The sequence below is a fragment of the Anabrus simplex genome, chromosome X (genome assembly GCF_040414725.1).
Source record: "Anabrus simplex isolate iqAnaSimp1 chromosome X, ASM4041472v1, whole genome shotgun sequence".
Taxonomy (NCBI): domain Eukaryota; kingdom Metazoa; phylum Arthropoda; class Insecta; order Orthoptera; family Tettigoniidae; genus Anabrus; species Anabrus simplex.
Genome location: NC_090279.1, coordinates 162,510,403 through 162,533,669, shown reverse-complemented (window position 1 = coordinate 162,533,669; position 23,267 = coordinate 162,510,403). Strand labels below are relative to the sequence as shown.

The window sequence follows — 23,267 nt, the reverse complement described above, 5'->3', positions numbered from 1 at the left end:
GCATCTGGTCTTAAACCCCCAGTTAAAACCAAAATGAGCCTAGGTGGCTCCAGTGACTCCAGAAATAAATGATAGAAGCTGAGGAAGAGTGGTTCAAAAATGGAAATAGAGGTACCTTCCATGTTGCTCTTTGCCTGTAACAACCAATGAAATTCATCAGTGCATGCACCGCATGTTAGTCAGCTGTTGTGTGTCTTGCATAGTACGTGATATGGCTATACATGAACATAACTTGGCCACAGATGACATCGCTTTCTGTCGACATGAAATCTTATAATATCAAGAGTAAAGTGACACTCCACCGTATGAGGAAGTGTAGCTTTGATTATAGTGTTGTCGTTACGGTGTATATAGTCTAAATAGCATCAGTAACCGTACTCTGTAACCAAGTATACTGGCTGCTTAGTACAAGCAGAGTAGATGTACAGTTGCATTGTGGAGATTGTAGATTCGAACCCCACCATCTGCAACCCTGATGTTATCCACAGTTACCCTATTTTGACACCAGGCAGATATTGGAGCCGTTATTAAGGCCACGGCCATTTCTTTCCCAGTCCTTCTCTATTCTTATCTATTTATTGGAAATCTATCTGAGTTAGTGCGATGATAATCTGCAAAAAAACCACACACACAACCTATTTTGCAGTTTCACTCTTATGTGTACTTATTTGGCAGTAAATAGAAAATACAGTAATAGAAACCCTTCTCTTTGATGTATGTGACAACCCTCTGACAATTGAGAATGGATATAGTTGGCGGAATGTATTATTCCATGGACATTATCCGAAGAAAAATAAAATGTATCGGTTGCCCAAGAATTGTAGTCGGGTATTTAACTTAGGACTTCCATCGTGCTCAAGAAAGAGTCTCTTATATTAGACTATCTTTTGAAAAGTGAAATTTCATTTGAAACTGCACTTCCCCATTCATTTCAAATGAAATGCTACAATCTCTTATGGGACGAGCTACAGGAGGCCGTCGGGCTTACCTTTCTCTCTGGAATGACAGATCCCACTTGGAATAATTGTACAAATTTTCATCAAATTCCACCTTGTGGTTCAAACATGATGTCAGTTCGGTAGGCAGACAGACAGATGCCGTTTCATTTTTATATATAGAGATGTTGGAAACAAAACCTCTACACAGACCGATGTACAGTACTTTCTCCACGGTCAACAAGACCATGGTTGATACTTTGGAGACAAGTAATTCGAAATGTAAAGAAGTATGTATGAATTCATATTATAAGGCACACTCTCCTAACTTCATTTTGAGGTATCTGTGATTTATATCTTTATTTTTAATTAGCTACTATTATTCTTATAACATTTTATTTTTTGGTTGTTCTGAGATTTAATACCTACGATACATTATGCGAGTTCTCTTTTAAACCCCTTATTCACGAAATTAGGTAAATTTACCCCACGTTATGAGAAAGATTTCACAAGAAACATCAACCAGTAGGACAATTTATTTCACATAATACCCACTGAAATAGCGTCAGTTTTAACACTAAAATTAACTATTTAATTTCACTAACACATAAGGCCACTACAAGAAATGTCAATGAAGTCAGTACTTCATAAGGGAAAATCTAACATGGTGTGCCAAAATACTGGTATCCATGTTGCAACTGTGTGAGAATACAAAAGGCGGAGGTAAGACCATCTCAAATGTTTAAGATAGTCTTAGTGGTTAAGTATAATATACTCAAGTCAAATATTTATTCATAGGAAATAATGGAAAGTAGCAACTTACTAGGTAAGCACACATAGACAGATCACACACAGAAGTTAAACACTTTTGACTGCACCCTTCATTAGTGCAGGGTAGAATAAGAAACTTTTGAAGAACATTTTTGAACTTTTGTGTGGTTCTTTCATTTATACTCTACCTGCATGTTGACCTGTTAAGACACTGCTCTTCATTTATTTTTTATGAGTATGTATTTTATTCTTGTTAAGTTAAATATTAGGAGGAAAGTAATTGCCATCAAGTATGTGATCAATGCAGGGAACATAACAGAAATTTCTCAGGGTTTTTTTTGAGGATGAACTGAAGAGAAAGTTGATATGCATATAAAAGTTAGAAGTCAACATTAGTAGTGGAGTTATTTAGTTTTCCTTTCTAGTATTGCAGGTTTGATCCTGACATGTGTTTAAATGCAGCAATTCTATACCAGTAATTTGCGGTATATTAAACAAATTTTTGACACCATTGTGTCTCGTAGTAAACAGTAAAGTAATATGTGATGCGGGAGGATATTTGTTATTACTTATTGCTTAAAAACAGCAAGTTGCTGCAAGGAAGAAGAGTGCCAGTACAATAAGTGTGAGTGCATATTTGGAAGTATTATTGTTCATAAACCCTTTAGAAACTGGTAATTTTAATGGTTTGTGTTTGTAGCATCACCGGCGCACGTATGTAAGTACTCCTGCAGGACAAAATTCTGGTACCTTCCTCTTCAAAAACCTTAAAAGTAGTTAATGGGACATAAATATAGAGGAATGGTAGAGGAAATGGGGAGAATGGTAAATAAATTGCTGTCATAAAACAGTAATTGTGGTTAAAATTTGCTCAGAAATGGTGAAATATAGTGGTAATATAAGGGTAAAATGGTTCCCAAAAGTTCTGTATATACACGAATAGTCTCTGCATATTTTTTTCGAAATTTGGCAGGGACCGTTGGGATGCATGTATTATTTATGCCGTGTTTGGTACAGTGCTTGTGATGTACAGAAATCTGGAAGTTGGCATCCATCCACTTTGCTTGCGAATCTATTCCTGCCCCAAGTGAGAAGTGTGCCACATACTTATTGCGTTGTCGGTTTAGGTAGTAACGTGTTTGGGATGGCTGGTGTGAGTTCTCGTTCTAGGTCGTTCACAGCTAAAGAAAAGCTCTGCATTATTAAAGAGGCAGAGCAAATGGGTAATTGCAATGTGGACAAAAGTTGCAATGCGTGATTGGAAGAAAAATAAAGCTCCTCTTGAACATTCAAATGGTAACCACTGGGCATTTCGAGGACAAAAGGCAGTGTTTGCAGATATCTAATACAGCATATATGAATACATGACTGAAAAGAGAGAGTTTGGATTTGTGAACCTGAATAGAAATATCTGTTGAAAGCTATAACAATAGCAAGAGAGTTAAAAATTATGTTTTTCAGGGCTAGCCATGGATGGCTGACACTCGTTTTTTAACGAGATTACATCCATTTTCATAGAAAAACTAGCTTTACATCTCCCAGCCAATTATACAGAAGAGATTATGAATTTCCATAGATTTGATATCAGTTTGCACCAGAAAAATTTATATTTATTCTTGCGAACTGTTAATACAAATCAGCCATCAGTACATTTTGAAGATTACAACGCAATGAGGTGTTTCATAATTTTGTGTATTGTGATATGGTAATTAGAGTTTTCAGTATAAATATTTAACAAAGCTATAAAAATACCAGTAAAAGATAACTGTTTTTTTTCTTCAAAATTTCCCTTCATAAATTTAGCTGTGTGGATTATTCATGTGTATACAGTAATAGAATTGTAATGGAATTGGAAAAAAAAGCAGTAATTGCACCAGTCTTCAAACAAGGAAATAGAATTGCTACACGTATCAATGAATCTGTGATCAGTATACTGGGCAGTGTACTTAAATGTTATGCCTCTTTAAATAACAAGCAGTGAATGTAGTATTTTGCTTCAGAATTTCATGAAATTCATTACCAGGAACATCTTGAAAATGAGTGTTTAAAATGACGGTGTCTTTGATCTTGACGAGATACTTGGTTGTTTAATAAAAGAATTAACTTAGTAGTTAAGATTTGTTGCCAACAGAGTGACACACAATTGAAATTTCGGATTTTAGATGTTTTGAATATTACTTTTATCTCCGATGCAGGCAGGAAAAAAGAAAAGAAAAATGAGACAGTTATATTTTTCTTAGGACAACAGGACAAACACTAAATGAAGGGACAATCCTGTTAAAAATGGGACATCTGTTCACCCCACATTAGATAGCACTGTTAAGTAAGGAATAGGATACAGAGAGCATTCACTGTTGAATTCAAAACATATTCTGTTAAAGAGAAATACCCCAGAAAGCAAAGGTATAAATATCGCACCTACTTTGTACTAGTTCTCATATTGTCTGAGACATGTACTCAATAGATAGCAGCAGAATTTAAGCAATGGAAGTGAGACTTAACAGGACTGTGAATCATTACCAGTAAAGATCAGATCACAAGTGAAGTTCAAAAGGAAAGAATTCAGCATCAAGCTTCTTGTTACCAATCTTCAGTGGTACAGGTGAGTCATAAAAATGGACAATATGAGTGCAGCAAGGAATTACTTGGACCTTAAAGTGGAAGGACAGAGTCCCTCGGGAAGGCCAAAAAGTCATGGATAGATACTGTACAATCAGAGATTTTTTTTTCAACATCCATGAACAAAAATTGTAAGAAAAGTTTGTAAGAAATGGTGAGTGCTTCTTTACCATACTCTGGTTACTACGATGACCAGACGAGGGTTTACAGTTCAAAGCAGTCACATAAATCTTGCCCTTATTACTCATAGGCTATGTGGAACATTTACTGAAAGACAAAAAGTAATATTGTAGAGTGGAATTCAGTTGAGTAAAAATGTACAAAGAAGTTTGCCTTATGCTGGTGACTTCACTCTAATGGCAGTCTGTGTTTAAAAATTGCAGTAGGAGCATGTAAAGAGACAATGAGTATAATACAAAAATCTGGATTTCCAAGACTAAATTGATACTGTATCAGTTGAAAAGAAACCTGTAGGAATTGAATCCCAGGTAGGGAATTTTAAATTGGAACAGATGGACCATTTTGAGTGGGATGTGTTTTCTCTCAGGATGTGAAAGGTTGAGAGAAATTACTGCTAGGTAAGTGCGGCAAAGTTAATATAGTATGTTATAATTTTTTTGAATTCTCTATGAAGAAAATGCATGAATATAGAGAATTATTACTGGTACCAACTACTAGCTAGGAGGAATCGCAAGAGAATATTTGTAAAGGGGCATTATTGCTGTCAGTTCCTAGTAGTGAAACCAAACCTCTTGTTTTTACTACTGAGCGAGTTTAACAGAGTCAGCGCGTATTGACTTACGGAGGGTCTCTTTTTAAGCCCATATGAATGACACTCGGGAGAAGTTGTGCATCATCACTGGCTTGTCACCAAGGTAGTTATGATTCAAATCCCATCCAGTGTATATGTGATTTTTAAAACGAAAAGTGGCGTCTGTGCGATTCGGATTCCATGTGAAACTAGAGATCCCACGGCTTTGATCATGATATCAGCAGTCTTAGTGATGCATTGGTTTTTATTAATGTATGTTTATATTTAAAAGTATGCCAAGTGCAAGATGTATCTTTCTAATTTGGTCTGTCTGATGTGTTCCCTGTATTTCTGTGGCTTGGTTCTAAAAGGGCCAATGTAATTTTTTATCGAAATTGAGATATTAACAGATACAAACGCGTTTTATCCTGGCTTGCAACATGTTAAAAGGGCCAATGTCTCTGTTAAGTACTAAACGAACAGTTAAAGTTTAATTAAATAAGCCCTTGCCAATAATGTTAGATTACCAATAAAGATTAGAGACCTGGCAATTTTTAAAGAATACTATAGAAAAGATTAGCGTTTAATAAGGTGACTTCCACAAAGAAAGTATAAAGTTATTTAAAGTTAGTTGTTGAAAAAAATAATTGGAAAACTATAAGCAAAACTTCAAATGCTCATAGCTCAAAAACAGGTTTTTTTGACATTGGCCCTTTTAGAAACAAGCCACAGATTTGTCATATCTTTGCTGTGCTAATTACTTTCTGTGATTTTTCTCTCTCACACTTTGTGATATACATTATATAGCTGAAGCAAGGCTGCGACAGAAGTTGACAAGTCACTTTTTCTGCTACCTACTTGAATCAGATACATGTTAAGATTAGAGTTAAATGCTGCTTGAATTCAGTTAATATTAGTACTACTCTCAAGGAAAGATTCATCCAGTGCCAGAGTGTGGAGTGAACACTATTTACAGTTAAAAATATTTGGACAAAGCTGTAATATCTTGTCCTTATTACTCAAGTCAACATGGATCATTTACTGAAAGACGAAAAATTGTAAAGGGGAATTCAGTTGAGTGAAAATATCACTTACGGTGATGACCAGACATGATGAATTTCTTGTTTGATTGGAGTTGGGTTGAGTAACTCAGATGGTAGAGCTCTGTTCTTCTGAGCCCACATTAGCAGGTTTAATCCTGGCTCAGTCTGGTACCTCATCCTCGTTGGGGTAGATTTGAGACAGTATCCAGCACCTCATTATTATTAGTTTTACCCATATTCTATTCTGGTAGTGTATCAAACGGGTAATAATTATAATATAATAATCCCGCTCTAGAAAGCCAAGAATAAAGGCTGAAAGGATCTGTTGTGCTGACCATACAACACCTCATCATCTGCAGGCCTTCAGGCTGAGCAGTGGTTGCTTGGTAGGCCCATCGCCCTTTGGGGCTGTTATGCTATGGGGTTTGGGTTTGGTTTATAATATAATAATAGAGAAACTCTGGAATCAGAAGTAACAAGTAGGATAGATTAAGGAAATTGGAGATGATATGGAAGAACTAGAAATAACTGGACAATTTGCGAAATAAAATGTAAAATGTAAAGAAACATAAAAAATAATATTTAAACCCAAAAAATACAAATGACATACAATGAAGAGGATATTTACAGATGAGAAAAAACAGAAAAGATAAGAACGAATGAAAAGCTACTGGGCAATTCGGAAAGAAAACCTATCGAAGATGACTAGAAAATTATTGACCGAAGTGGTCTTATGAGACCATAAAAGCTGAACAACAATAATAATACTGATGATGGTCTTTGTAGCATCTCAGCTGCCAGGCGATGGATAGCACTCTTTATTTTTTTTCCTGGTTTTGTAAGAAAATTTTTCATGGCTGGGGAAGTTCCTGATAGTTTTGTTTGTAATTCTAGGGTGAAAGAACCCATTTTTTTAATCATATCTCAGCCTATCTCTTCCATTCTTTTGTTTTATAATTATAACTTGTCTCTAAATCAGCAGTGCACAAGACTTGTGTCCATCACACGCTGTATCATCCCAGGAGCAAAACTACGTCTGGCCAACACTCCGGTTATCCCCACTTCTGTAATATTTGCTGAAAGTGTGGGGGAAAAATAGGTGTGTTTTGGTAGTCGTGGCAGGTCGGGGCATATGGAAGATGTGTTTGTGGTGAAATCGGACTGATTAAGCAAAATCCTTGTTCACAGCCTTCGTAATCCAACATAACGTGATGACAGAAATATTACTATGTATTGTACAATAACAGTACTTTGCGTGCAGGCACTTGCATTCACTCTTTTCAGTAAAAGAGAGAATGCTGTGACCTGAGATGGGATGGGGTTTTTAAAATTATGTTTGGCTTGTACATTGTGTTCTGTGTTAGAAATAGGGTTAGTGATTCAGTCTACAGCATGGAGTTGCACAAATTAAAGTCTGTTAAATTTGCACAGTACTGGGATTTGGTCATTTTCATAACAGAAAAAGAAAATGTTTGAATATATAAATGGTGCAGTACATTGAAAGAACTTTAGAAACTTGTCTTTGCAGTCAAGGATATTGCTGTTTTGGAATATCAGTCGAAATTGTTCGCATTTCAGGATTGCAAAAATATATCCTTGAGCCAGTTGTTGCACTGGAGATCTATCAGCTTGAGCTGAAAGTAACAGGGAATATTCTTGACCAAAAGTGGAAAGGTCTGATGAATGAATGTAATTCAGTTTTGAGCCCTTTGCATTCTTGAAACCTCTTCGAAAACAGATAGGCTGGCAAGATAACATTTGCCTCCTCCTCTCCCCTTGACACCACCCCACCTCTTTGCTCAGAGCGCAGGACAGGAATACATGCGGTGTGCTGTTTGGCAAGGCTTACAAAAAACAAGTTTTAAAATTCAAGAAGTAATTGCAGATTTTATAAAAGAAGTACGAACTGTATTTTGTCATTTAAAGAGCTAGTTAATTGTCTGCCTGAAGTTCAGAAACTGGTTAGATCGTCAAACAGCACTTCTAAAGGTTATGTGGGTATAGGGAAGCCGCAAAAATTGGTGGTGGGGCTGTAATAAGGCCTACAATGCATAACAAGAAATGAGGTAATTTGCCATTGTTTTCGATATTGGGTCAGAAAGTGTTATTGTAGCATGACTGGCCCAAGCGATAACATCCAGACTTGCTAGTAGTTTGCGGATTGTCATTACTTGGTACCACCCATACATCAGCAGCTTCCATACTGCCACAGCCGTTGACGGGACTGTGACTTCATTGCAGACTACATTTTGTTCTGATCTGTGCCAAGGGACAGATCAGAAAAAAAATATTGAAATTATTATTTAGCAGCATTTAATTCTACTCTTTGTTTTAATTTAAAATGGTAAGTATTGGTTTTAAGTGAGTGCCTGGACGTAAGTGTTTGTTTGCGGATGAGTGTCTCTGAAAAGTGAAGCAAGAGTGGATTTCAGGTTATTGTGACTTAATGGAACAGTGTGAGCATGTGTGTGTGAAGCAGTGAAGCCCCATTTTCCTATTATTCCTTCCTTTCTCCTCCACTTCTAATTTTTTTTAACATTTGTATCAAATTTCTTCTCTCAGACCTACACGGAGAAGGTTAACCCCTTCCATCAACTGTTTTTTGTAGGGTTGTTGTATATCTGTTCACTTCTTGGTGTGAGCACGTGCACATTACTGGAGAACATTTGGAGAAAACTGAGATAGGTTCAAGGGATTGTAAGTAAATGTCTGTAGGACTCATTCGAGTTAAGGAAAGAAATGGAGAAATCGTGGCTGGTAGCACATGTTTGAAAGAAGAGCATCACACTGGTCCAAAAGTATCAGTACAATCTTCTGTGAAATAACTTTCTTGTTGTTGTGCAAACTGATTGTGAGAGAAGGAAGAGAGTAAAATATGATTGTATGGTCGGGTGCTTCCCTGGACTTGAACACTAATTAACATCTTGTCAGGAATTCCTTGAGATGGGAGGGTGGAGAAACTGGCAGAACACATTTCAGTTAAGTTGATGTGGGTGTTTGGACATCAAGGAATGAAAGGCAATGGAAGGACTGGTGGGTTAGCCAGAGAAAACTCTCAGAGCTTATTCATATGACTTGGATCTGTATTTGGTTGACCAAGTAAGTTTGAACACCACTATCGGTAGCCCTGAAGATGGTTGTCCCATTGTCATGTCAGGCAATTGCTGGGACTTTGCCTTAGTTAAGGATATGGCCATTACCTTCCCTTCCTTTTGTTGTCAAAAAAGTTCTGTGTGTTAGTGCAATATTAAACCCTTAGCAGGAAAAAAATATATATATTATTTGTTCTTTCTTATGGACCAATTAAAGCAAGTGTTAAAGAATGAGTGATTGAACAGTGATTTAAAAAAATACTGTAAAGATCATACAAAATATCCAAATACAAGTAGGCCTAATAAACTACTTCATATAAGCAGAAGAAGTGTCAGCTGATCTGCTTGCTGATTGGTCATTGTGGACTAAGGGGACATCTGTACAAGTTGGGAATTGCCTATGTTAGAAGATGAAATGGCTAACCCCATTCGTTGTGAATGTAAACGAGTAAAGGCTTAACACACACAAGTAAGTCTCTAATGTCACTGTTTTCACAGCATTTATCACTTACTGTGGAGTTTTACAATGAAACGGGAGGGGGGAAGAGAGAGAGAGCATAATAGACATAATTCGTCGTTGTGACCTTTCTCTTGTAATTTTATTATGAGGCATAGATGGCAGACCTAACGATTTGAAATATATGCATAGGTGGTATTGATCATAGTTTTCAGGAGAAATGCAGTGAGCAAGAAATCTAAACAAGAGGAAGATATTCAACCCCCTCCCCCCCACCACCACCACCACCAAAAAAAAACTACAGGTCACAGAGGATATGAAAATAGTGTCCCAAGGCCTTACAAACTTATCACTTTCAGGGTTAAAAGATGACCGGAGTTGACAAAGAGAGTTCAGAAAGTAAGGAGCATTGTTCGAATAAGGGGAAGCAGTGTTGGACTCGGCTACGGGTCCCGCATTCACCAGCTCGCTCTTCCAAGATGGAAACTCGTGGAGATTACCCTATTTAGAACATGTTTGCCCTGTTGGTGTCAGCTCGAAAGACTTGCATTTTGTTATCCAAGATTAATAACGCTTATTTTCCAATCCTGGATTCATATTTGCGTTCCATAGAACCACATTGCTCCGTCAAATTCCACCCTCTCAACCTGATTTCATACTACGTATAGAAATACTGGTTGGCATTATATTCCTGTTATATTGATAGTTACTTTAATTTTTTCACATAGAAAAAATGATGCCCATTATATTTTCCTAAAATAAAAAGGTAGCTTTCCCATCTTTAAAACATTCATAAGAAATTCACTTGATTTTGAGGCCTTGATACTATTACATTACAGCTTATCTACAGAGTAAACTGTTGTTACATTCTGTCGTAATCTCAAAGCAAGTCTTTTTGATCGTGTATATATTTCTGTACATTTTAATGTATATATCATTTTTAATAATTGGGGGTGGTAGTTATTAACATTTTGAAATCATGATTTTTTACTCATGACATTTTGTAGCTATTTATAACATTTACAAAAAATGGAAATTCAGTTAATGCTGATAAATTGGTAATGTCTTTTAATAATATTAATTTTAAATTAAAATTGCATCTGCATGTTGTTAATATTAAAATATATAAATGGTAATAAAACATTTATTAAGTTACACAGGCTAAAACATAGCATACAAAAAAAGCACATTTTTATACACCAAATCAGAATAATAAAAGTAAATTTTCTTCAACATACCTCAGCTAATTTAAGGGTGGCTTTAGCCACCCAGGCTCATTTTGGTTTTGACCAGAGGGTTTAAGGATGGAGGCCCTTGTTAACACCATGTGACTTTTGAGATGAAAATCGCATCCCAGGATTGACTGGAATTCAGAGCGCAGCCTTCTGAATGAGAAGCCAACAACAGCTAAACTGCTAAGCAATTCACACCCCCAATAAAAATAAAAACAATAAAATGAAATCAAAGAAACCTGAATATTTTGTTCTATCATTTGTGTTCTGCTGTCACTTACAATGAAATTGTATTTACTTAAATCTTTCAACATCTCCACTCTTTTTAGGACCCCAGATACCTTGCAGAGATGCTTGGGTAAACTCAGAGTATGTGATCGAAACAGACTTTCAATGTATTAGGTCGTGTTACGTACATGTAGTACGTGTTGAAGAGATGCCAAGTACAGAACAAAAATCGGGAGGTTGTGGGTTCGGATCCCACTGGTGTCCGGCTGGCCATTTTTGTTCTATACTTAACATCTCTTCAACACGTACTACATGTACGTAACACGACCTGAAACGTTGAAAGTTTGTTTCGATTACAATGCGGTCGTGAAAATTCAATATTCATTGACATGCCCCACAACGGGCGACTTAAACGCACTCTACAGTGTGCTAGCAACAGTGCCAGACCTGTAGCTCAGACCCTTTCAAACAGAACAAACATGGCCTAGGCCACCATAGCTCAATTGGTAGAGCAACCGACGCAAAATCGGGAGGTTGTGGGTTCGGATCCCACTGGTGTCCGGCTGGCCATTTTTGTTCTGTACTTAACATCTCTTCAACACGTACTACATGTACGTAACACGACCTAATACGTTGAAAGTCTGTTTCGATTACAATGCGGTCGTGAAAATTCAATATTCATTGACATGCCCCACAATGGGCGACTTAAACGCACTCTGCAGTGTGCTAGCAGCAGTGCCAGACCTGTAGCTCAGACCCTTTCAAACAGAACAAACATGGCCTAGGCCACCATAGCTCAATTGGTAGAGCAACCGACGTGAAATCGGGAGGTTGTGGGTTCGGATCCCACTGGTGTCCGGCTGGCCATTTTTGTTCTGTACTTAACATCTCTTCGACACATACTACATGTACGTAACACAACCTAATGTGTTGAAAGTCTGTTTCGATTACAATGCGGTCGTGAAAATTCAATATTCAGAGTATGTGAGTTTGACAGCCAACAGCTGTTTCCAGAAGAAAGATTAAAAATATATATAAATGAAGATTTATTTGGAAAAAGTAATCCTTTTTGCATTTATATCACATTTTAGTGAAAATCCACAGCCTGTTTCCGGTCATTCGATTGGGTCAGGAATGGAATGAATGAAGCCCCCATCTAGTGGCGAAGATAGGAATTGTCCCTGGTGCCGAAGCCTGTCGCACTCCTCTGGGGCAATGGTTAATGAATGACAGATGGAATGAAATGATATTGGAGTATGTTGCTGGAATGAAAAATGAGAGAGAAAAACTGGAGTACCCGGAGAAAAACCTGTCCTGGCTCTGCTTTGTCCAGCATAAATCTCACATGGAGTGACGGGGATTTGTACCGTGGAACCCAGCGGCGAGAGGCCGGCGTGCTGTCGTCACATTTTAGTGTCAATTTTTAATTTTCATTGAATTTCACAGTGCACAGTGCATTTGAAACTCATTATAAGGTAGGTTAGGAGTCTTGAAGAATCAGCATCATCATAAAGCCCCAGCAAGCCGGGTGCAGTTGTGTATAAGCCTCCTCCAGTTTGTCCTGTCCATCCCCAGATGTTGTTCATAAATGCGACACCAGTTTACATCTCTGATTTCAAGATCCTTGAAAATCTGCTTCTCCCAAACATCACAAGGTCTTCCTCTTGGTCTCTTTCCAGGAACACTGCGGTCAAAGTATGCTCGAGGAGTCCTTTGGGGATACATTCTTTTCATGTGACCATACCATTGCAGTCTCTTCATTTTGAGGCTCTCCAGCAAGCTGCTTTTCAATCCGAGCTCTTGTCCGATATCTACATTTCTTATTTTCTCAATTTTTGTTTTTTGTAGACAAGAATGGGGGAAGTTCAATTCTGTTGATCTCTTTGTTGATCCAATAATTGTTGTTGCTTCCAGATCATACATCAATATAGGTACTAGATACATTTTGTTCAAGCTGATCTTGGAAATGAACAGAAATGTTTCATCCCAAAGTATTTGACGTACAGCATGATAGAATGTGGAAGCTTTCTGTATTCTGTTGCTAATCTCTTGGTGTATGGTATTGTCTGAGGACAGAACATTACCTAAGTACTGGAAGTTGTCTGCAATATCCATCTCCCATCTCCAATTCTTAGATGAACAATTGGGGAGTTTCTACTCAACCAACTGTCTTGGTTTTGCTAATTTTAAGACCTAAGGTTGTGAAAGCTTCATGCCAAAGGTCTAGTCTAGCTTATACGTCTGCTTCCGTCTCGCCCCATACCATTACATCATCAGCAAATTTTAACTTTTAACTGCTTTTAAAACTTCATCTATTATGATTATGAAGAAGAGTAGTGAAAGACAACTTCCTTGCTGGACTCCACCAATCTGACCTTCCATCCCAGACCTGGACGCAACTCTTGATTTCGTCATATAATCATTGTACTCGTGCTTATGATGTCATCGCGCATTTTCTCATGTCTCAAACATTTCCATATATGCCTGCGTGGTTCATGGTCATATGCTTTCTCGATGTCCAGAAAAACGGTTATAAGTGTTTTACCTTTCTCCCAATACTCATAGAGCATTCCAGTGGCGTAGTTGATCTATGAAGTCTAAATCCATGTTGTTCCTCCTCAAGTGTAGGTTCAGCATATTTTCTAATTCTGCTTTCAAGGATGGATTTGTAGGTTTTGAGGCCATGTGACAGAGTTATACTTCTGTAGTTTGTACCTATCACCTTTCTTTAACAATGGTAAGATGACTGACTGCTTCCAGTCATTGGGTATTACATTCTCTTTCCAAATTTTATTCAGTACTCTATACAACCACTGTTATCCAACCTCTCAAAGTACTTTGATCATTTCAACATTAAATTAATCTGATCCAGTTGACTTCTTGTTATTCAGTTTAGATACTGCTGTCTCCACTTCCAACCATGTCATACTATTGGTATTTGTGTTGCCAAAATCATAAGGCTTGTCGTCTAAGATGTGACATTTCGATCACAGTTCAGTGAAGTGCCTTTGGAACTCCTGTATTTTTTTTTTTTTTTTTTTTAAGTATAAGCCTTTATAAACATTTCACGTAATATTGCTTCCACAAGACATGATAAACAGTTTAAAAAATAGTATTGCCAGTTTAGTCATTCTTATTTTAGTTATTTTCACCTATTTACTGTTCAAACACCATGTTGGAACTACACTGATAAAGGTATTGGTTGCATGTTTGATGCTTTTGTTGGAAACATTACAATATCTAATATTACCCCTTTAGGTTTGAAATTAATCCTTACATGCTTACATTTCCCAAGTATAAGTGGATTGTTGTAATAATTTAAACTGTGTATATGTTTTTCTACCCCCGGTTCTAATATTTATGATGAGTTAGCCCATGGAGAAATCTTACTGCAACCAGTTTCCCTCGCTTAAAAAAAAAGAAAACAAGAAGAAAATTGTAATGAAGAAAAGTACTACATACCTCCTTGATTGTAATTTAGCTGTACATAGGATTCTTACATCCCACTACACATTTACTTCCAAAGAATCGTCTGCAATCCCGCGTGGGAATAAGAAATGGTAACTCGTTTTCTTTTAGTGTTCCTCCTTCAGTTATGTTTTACAAAGCATGAGAAGAAAAGAACTTCTTGCATAACATTTGGGGACAAAAAGCAGTAAAAACTGAAATATGTGAGGGGGGGGGGGGGGGGGGGGTAGAGAATAGCAACCTGATTTTGCAGCTTATTATTTCTATAGCAGTTTTAAACCAGAATATCCTTGTTTTGTGATTGGACTGAATTTAAATAAAAAAATCTTTGACATAGCATACACACTTCCAGATATTGGCAACTTAATTTTTGTTTTGGACCGATGTATAGGGCGGGATAGAATTCTTTCAATCCCTTCAGAGGTTGTCAGTTGACAAAGTATGATAATAATAAATAAATAACATTAATTGAATATTAGATATAGTCAGATTTATAAAACTGAGCCAGGCTGAGTGGCTCAGATGGTAGAGCGCTGATGTTCCAAGCTCAACTTGGCAGGTTTGATCCCTGCTCAGTATGGTGGTATTTGAAGGTGCTCAAATATACCAGCCTCATGTCTGTACATTTACTGGCATGTAAAAGAACTTCTGGGGGATAAAATTCCAGCTACTGAGCATCTCCAAAAAATGTTAGTGGGATGTGAAAGTAATTATCATGTATTTTGACAACAATCAATCAGCAGAATTACCTTCATACTCATTTCATTGGGAAATCCTCCTGCTTATCTTAGCTGTGGATACCGTGACAGTTCATGCTTAACCCATCGTCGGTGTAGAAATTGCACGCACACACACACACAAAAAAGCAATGATGTGCCCCATCCTGGACTAGGGGTAGATAAAACTGCATTTTGTATACCAACTGCTCAGTAGCTGACTAAGAAGGTTATGGAATAGGAGACATAGTAGATGTGAATGGTCCCTAATGCTTGAGTGGATGGTGGTGTTGCTACAGACAACATTGAAAGATAAAGACGATTTGCTCCTCCTAATGTTTAAAAGTAATGTGTACATTTCAGCACGAAGGCTCACAGAACACACAGAAGTAGCGTTGCTCTCTGAAAGTGTTTTTTTTTTGCATGGTCACGTATGTAGTCACGCATGTTGCTTTCTCTCTTGTAGTCTTGAAACCATCACCAGTTCTAAAAATATATTTTTTATAAAATTATTTATTGGTTTTGATTATATAAAGGAACAATTTTCTGATGATGTCAAGTAGTTTTTAAACAGCATGTGGGGCGAGTGTTCTTTAGAATTCTTGTCCAACTTGTATTGTATGCTATCACTCTTCCAATTAATTTATTTTTAAAAGATCAACTGTATCATTGACTAACCATTTAAAAAAATCTTGAGATATACCATTATATTTACACATTCTGTGCAAGTAATAATTGTTAAGAATATTTTTTAACATCATTTTTGCACAGTTGTGCAGCTGTCACTAGAAACTAGATAATAGAACTAGAAAATTGAGCCCACCTAGTGGTCATGAGTGTTAGGCATGAAGTCTTTATAGTTTGACATTGTGGGTAGCTGGTTTGAGCCTTAGTGATGGAAAATATTTTCTCTCTCGGAAAGTTGGCCGGCAGATTGGGAGACACTGTTGATGGCGATTCATCTGCCTGATATTGATAGGCTATGTACGAGCATCAGATTTCATCCACTCCCTACATACGCAATACGTAACATGCAGTCATCACGGTGGACACAGAAACGTACACTCTCATGTAATGATATTTGCCTCTCTGGCAAGGAGTAAGCACTCCTTGACTAAAGAATAAATAATAATAATAATAATAGTAATAATAAAGAATAATTTTAATTTGAAAATCGCAAATTGCCCATCAATGACCAACTGTCTAGGCATTATGTATAGGACTGCTGTACAAATCAGAATACAGCAGTTGCAAAGTAAGTTTCTGTTTTTCTACCCCACCACTTGGGTATGGCAGAAAGTTTCTGCCTCAGTTGTTGCAACAGGAAGTGTCCCTCTAGTCCCTCTGTGGGGAAGTTTGATGGCTTAGTGGATCTCCTTATAAGCTCATTCTCATTCTCTTAGCCAGAGACTATTTTCTGCTGCGTGTTTCTCCGAGGATGAGTAACAGACCATGCAGAGGTACGTATAAATATCCTCCCTCTCTACCTTCTTCTAGCCCAAGATATTCAAAGCAACAGTGAAAGATGACAGCTGACTGTTATCTGGTAATATCAGCTGAAAAGAAAGGGGAAAAAGAAAAGCATTCTCTTGATTGGAGGAGGCTTTCATGTTAATAATATCCATCTATATACTGTATATATATAAAATAATATGTCCTGACTGACTGACTGATTCATCATCGCCGAGCCAAATCAACTGGACATAAAGAAATGAAATTTTGGGGATACATTTATATTAGGGCGTAGGTGCTCACTAAGGGAGGATTTTTGGATATTCTGGTGCCAAGGGGTTGAAAAGGGGTGAATTTTTAAAATGAGGATATCTGTATCTCAAAAACTTAAGTTTACAGACATAAAAATAGATATTTGGAATCTCCTTCAAAAATAAATAAACATGTATTTTTTTGTTTTCGGAAAATCCCATTAAGGGGGGATGAAAAATGGGGGAGAATGGGTTGAACACCTTTATGAGGAGACTTATATCTCAAAAACTGAAGATGTTACAGACATGAAAAATGTATTTGGAATCTCCTTTGAAAATAAACATGTATCCGATGGATAAGGGGGTTGAACAGGAGTGACAAACGGGGTGAATTTTTAGAAAGATTACATATTTAAAAACTGGTATTTGGGGAAGGCACTTCACAGGGGGTGAAAAGAAGTGAAAAATAGTTGAATTATTTTTTATGAGGATCTCCTTTAAAAATAAACATATATTTTTGTTTTCGGAAAATACACATAGATGGGGCTGGGGGTAGGACTGATCAAGACGTTGAATTCTTTTTATGGGGATACTTATGTATATCTCAAAAATTGAAGATGCTACAGATGTTGGAATAGGTATTAGGAACCTCCTTTAAAAATAAAGAAACCTGTATTTATTCTGTCGACTTGAGAGAAGACTGTTTCTCACATGTACAGTTCTATGTCGCATGGTCATCTTAGCCCGATAAGGTAATACCGCAAAGATGGTTTACAAAGAATTTTAGTTTTGGGCGAGTTTTTATACTTGAGGAATTTTCAGATAATGTCTTAGTACAATGCCGAAGAAAGATTACTTTGATCAAATTATGAGGTCCACGCGAGCAAAGCCGCGGGTAATTGCTGATTTATCAATATAAATCTGTAACATCCTTTCTTATGTTGGAATTTGACATAAACAGATCCCCATGTGGATAGATCTACCTTTACCCTGTAGTCTTTTGAAGATTACCTTCCCTCTTCTACTGTATCATGCATGCTGATGATAATATCCTTCTGGAGGATGTGCTTATTGGTTTGATTGTAGGGGCGAACTGTAAATACTGTGCTGTGATTTTGAAGTCCAAGTGGCATTTTACTATGTTCAGTTAGTGCCATTGGTTGTCTAGAATATCCAGTTTTCTGTCTACTGAGTTATCATTCATAAGCATGCATCTGGAAGATACAGAGTTTGAATCCCAATGAGGGCACCCTTGAATATGGTTTTCTTTGGTTCCCCATTTTGACCATAGGCAGATATTGGGGATGTCCTGTAATTAAGGCCATAGCTGTTGCTCCCCAGTCCTTACCTTTTCCCATATCACTGTCGTCCAAAAACCTGTATGTGTTTGTGGAACTACATGAATATAACACAGGAATAAAACAAACAAAAAAACCCATGCTATCCAGGTAGGAAAATTGGAAAGATGTTAATGGCTGTCAGATCTGCATGCTTTCCCATTTTCACATCAGGCAAATGCTGGTGCTGTACCTTAATTAAGACCACGGCTGCTTCCTTTCCACTCCTAGCCCTTTCCCATCCCATTGTCACCATAAGACCTATCTTTGTCAGTGCAACATTAAAAAAAAAGTCTGTATGCACCTAAGATGGAGGCAACAGCAAAGATTGGAAAGTAAAAAAAAAGTATTGTACATGAATTAATTGTTTGTTTATGACTTTAATACTCGCCTCATCACATTGTCATTCATATGTTGTGAAGGACATTACACTGTTGTACTGACAAGAACATCAACAGTATAGACCTTTTTGCTGACTGTGATCATCTGGGATAATACTGAGATGGGCCTACAAAAATCTGAATATCTGAGAAGATGATCAAATCTGCACTAAATGCAAACACGTTCAAAACTGCTGCAGTGTTGATCAGTGGACACGGCAAAAAAGATGATTTAATATCGAGGTTGTTCATCTGAAAACAGTGGACTGGTTCAGGCATCTTGAGTGCTTTACTTTTGTAAAAACTTACAGCTTAGAAACATGCATAACCACCAGATGGAAAAGAAAAAAAGCTATGAAACTCTGAGTAAGAAATAAGAAGATTAAAAGAGGGAGCTGAAGTACGACAATCCTAACACGGAACTGTAACTAGGGAGCATGATTGTGTTGGTTTAGACATGAGAAACTTGTGGAAGAAGGAAGAGTTTGCAAAACAGTGGGGTTACTGGAATGAGATCTTTTGGAAGACCTAGGAAGATATGACTGTACCAGGAGAGAGAATATTTTAGAGCATTGGTGGCCAATACTTTTGCTTCCCAGGAGTGATATCACGTTTTGCCAAAGGTCTGGCTATCCTCCATCTGTACGATATTCTGTAAAAGCATGTGAGAGAGATGTATACTGACAGTCACGGCAGGCAGGGGTAAGTGGAAGATGCGTTTGTGGTGAAAACGGAATGAAGTGTAAATAAACATAGAATGAAAAAATAATATTGTGTATTTTATAACAGCACTGCATAAAGGCATGTGTATTCACTTTTTTTTTTTTTTAAGCAAAGCAGACAACAGTGTTCCATGAACTGGGATGTGTATTAGTTTATTTACGTTCAGATTTTCCATTTGTTCTATGTTTGGAACAAGAGTTCATGATATAGTGTACCACTCAGAGTTGTGCAGATTAAAGGCCGTTAAACCTGCATATTGCCAGGACTTTGGCCAATTTTATAACAGAAAAGAAAAACATTTGTGTATATGGTTGTGATTATTGTTTTGATAGGAAGTACAACTGGGCAAGCATCCTCTGGAAGGGGTCCGACACTTCGAAAAATGAAGACATTGGCCAAAGAAAGACAAGAGCCATGAAGGGTGTGAAAGTAAAACATTCCCTAGGTCTCAGAAAACTAATAGCATGGAGTTGGAAGAGAACTAGAGTTGGTCAAGAGAGGTTGGATAGGATAGATGAAAATGAGGAGCCTGGCACAAATAAGTGGAAACAATGCCAGTTGTATGTTATTCTACCCCCCCACATACCTACTGGGGGAACCCTCATACATAGATAGACCTGTACACTGAAAAAACTTGAAACTTGAATAGCTTAAAAGAGCAGCGAAGCATATTGTTGTTGAAGTATTTTATGAAAATGTTGCACATTTCAGAATTGCAGAAATATTATTTAAGCCAGAAGTTACACAGCAGTTCTATCTGCTCGAACTGGAAGTAATGAACATTGGTCAGATTGCTAACCTTTCCCTTGGGCAAATAACCTATTGATGGTAAATGAATCTATCTATATTCACCTCTTCTCTCGACACCACACCAGTTCTGCGTTCAGTGTGCAAGACAGGAGCACAACTGGAGCCAAAGAGCACTGTTTTGGCCAGGCCTGGTCTAGAGGGTTCAGCAGGATGTGCAGAGTGATTGGGGAAGAACAGTGCATACATATGAAGCGCTAGCTGCAGCACGGAGGCATGTTGAAGCTCGCCCATTAAGGTCTTAGTCCCACACACGTGTCCTCGATTTTACAGCGTGAGGTTCTTAAAATTCAGTCTCTTTTTGGTGATGAGCTTCATTGGGCAGTGTAAGTTTTTATAAGTGTCTCAAAATTCAGTGTGGGTGTGAAATATCAGTTAATTAGCATGATGAATAACACTAGCCTGCAAAAAGAACCTTTTTTTGTGCGGTATAAACTAAAATAGGTGGTTCTTATGAATTTTTTAATGCAGTATTCGAGAAAAAAATTAGTTTTGCCGTATCACGTCTGGTTTAGTGGCAATTTTACAAAATGTTATTTTTTTCTTACGTAAAATTGTTGATACTTAGTATTGATTAAATTTGATATATTAATGTAAATTTCAGCTTGCAAAACTTAATCATATTTTTAACGCATTAAATACACATAAATGCTGCTTTGTAAGCAAGTAGATGGTTTGTATTATATTTTTAATGTATATTGAAATTCATGAAACTGAAGCATAAAGCACCTATTTAGTTTCGGCTGCACAGTTGCTTTTAAATAACATAACCGTACCTTGAATAAAAATTACATGGTTAAACATACATAGCTTTGTTACATTATGTGCAGGTTAGATTCACACCTCCGTCTTTTTTTCGTTTTCCGAGGAATTTCCAGGTTTTTTAAGTTCTTGAATTATCTCTAGAAGGGTCTCCTCGTGCAATCGACCAACAGTAATCGGCTATCATATTCACATCCCAACGTCCCTGATAGTGTCCTTCTGCATCTTTGAGATCCTGGTGGAACCTTTCACCTTGTTCTTCACTGACAGCTCCTGAATTTGGAGGGAAATAATCCAGATGCGAAGCGATGAAATGAAGCTTAAGGCTCATATTACAACCGAGTTCCTTAAACTTTGCCAACATTTTCCTTACAATTTCTTTGTATTGAGGGTCCTTAATGTTGCCAAGGGATTTAGTCACTACATCTTTAAATGCGTTCTATGCCTCCTTCTCAATTTTTGTCATTGTGTCGGTGAAATTTTTATCCTTCATCAGTTTACGAATCTATGGTCCATCAAATATGCCTTTTTTTGATTTTTGCATCTGATGAGGGAAATTTAGTGGATAAATATTGGAAGCATAGGCTACTTTCTTCTAATGCCTTGACATACTGTTTCATCAATCCTAATTTGATGTGCATTGGTGGAAGTAGAATTTTTTCACAGTCAATAAAACTTACATCGAGACATTTTTGGATCCTGGTTATAGTCGTTTCCCTTCTGGCCAATTCACTGTATCCCAATGTTTATCCCGTGCCCTGCTATCCCATTCGCATAGTAAACAGGGAAATTTTGTGTAGCCTGTTTGTTGTCCCAGCAACAATCCAATGATCTTCAAATAACCGCAAAATTGCCACCCATGCCACCAACTTTAAGGTTTCATATGTTTCAGACATTTTTGTGGAGTGTGCAGGTGGTACGGATGCCATGACATTTGTATTATGAAGCAAAACAGCCTTTAAACTTCTTTTGGAAGAGTCAATAAAAAACTCCAGTTACTAGGATCATACTCTTTCTCTCCCAATTGACGTAGAAGATTTGAAACATCCGTACAAAATACCAGTTCATCTTCTTGAGTATAATACTTTCGGAATTCTTTGTCACGATTTCGGTACCAGGAAAATGTAACACCATGTGCCAACATATTCTTTTCACACAATCTTGAACCAAGTAATTCACTTTTTTCTTTGGTTAGCTCCAAGTCCCTTATCAGATCATCCTACATACCTCGCGGTCTATTGCGTATCTGGGGGAGTTTGTTATGAATTTACTAGGAAGCCCCCAACTACAAAATGAAAATTCAGACAGCAATAAACCTATAATAAAATGCAAACAATAACAAATCAAATCACATTGTTGTATTCTTAAAAACGTTGCTCAAGAACATATCTCAACATTACATCTTACAAATTCATGCAGATACTAAAACACTGAATTGCATCAAAATTAGATGCGATAGCGAAAAAATAGCATCATTTTCGGAATCGGCAGCGATTTCCATAAGAATTACATATTTTCTATTTTACCACAAAATTATGTTGGCTAGTGTAATTAGTTTAATCTATTGCAATCCAAACTAAAATGTTCATGCTTAAACAAAGGAAATGCACATGTAAAAACAAACTCGTATAGACAGTTGTATAAATAATTTCAAGTGAATTTTCCTGGTGCTCCAATTCCAGGTAGAGAAACTGTTAGGCTTCTTGTTAATACGCTGAGAACTATGGGATCACTATACACTAAAATTCGTAAGCTGAAATGAAGTGTTGTGACTAAGGGAAAAGTTGACTAAATCAGTGCATCATTTGTGCACACTCCAAATAAATCTCTATGACGTGTTGCACAGGAAGTTGTTTTTTCAAAAGCTTCGGTTCTTGTCAGCTGACTACTAAACTTCTTAAAGTGAAACCTTATAGTGACTATGAGGCATGAAATGAGGACATTGCCAATTAAAAACAAGTGAATTTCTATAATTATTGGGTTTTACAAAACTCTATTGAAGACAATGTTGACTCATATTTGATGATTTTTTTCTGATGACGCAGGGTTTCATTTGCATGGTCACATACTGTATCTTCACAGAACAATAGATATTGTAGCACGGAGTATCATCCCTTGTTAATTCATGAAGTTCCATTACATGATGAAAAAGTATGTGATGGAGTGCTGTAACTGCAAGGCGAGTAATCGGGTCTATCTTTTTTTAATGATACAGTTCACAGATACACATGCTGTGCAAATGT

General features: G+C 37.1%; 1 protein-coding gene and 2 non-coding genes across 6 annotated transcripts in view; all 3 read left to right on the top strand.

The window, feature by feature from the left end:
* Window positions 1–23,267, top strand: part of LOC136886372 (transcription initiation factor TFIID subunit 3) — a 199,143-nt gene that overhangs the window by 115,127 nt on the left and 60,749 nt on the right. The gene's annotated exons all lie outside the window — the stretch shown is intronic.
* On the top strand, window positions 11,617–11,693 carry TRNAL-CAA (transfer RNA leucine (anticodon CAA)). The gene has a single exon. It is a non-coding gene; the product is annotated as a tRNA-Leu (tRNA).
* Window positions 11,914–11,990, top strand: TRNAS-UGA (transfer RNA serine (anticodon UGA)). The gene has a single exon. It is a non-coding gene; the product is annotated as a tRNA-Ser (tRNA).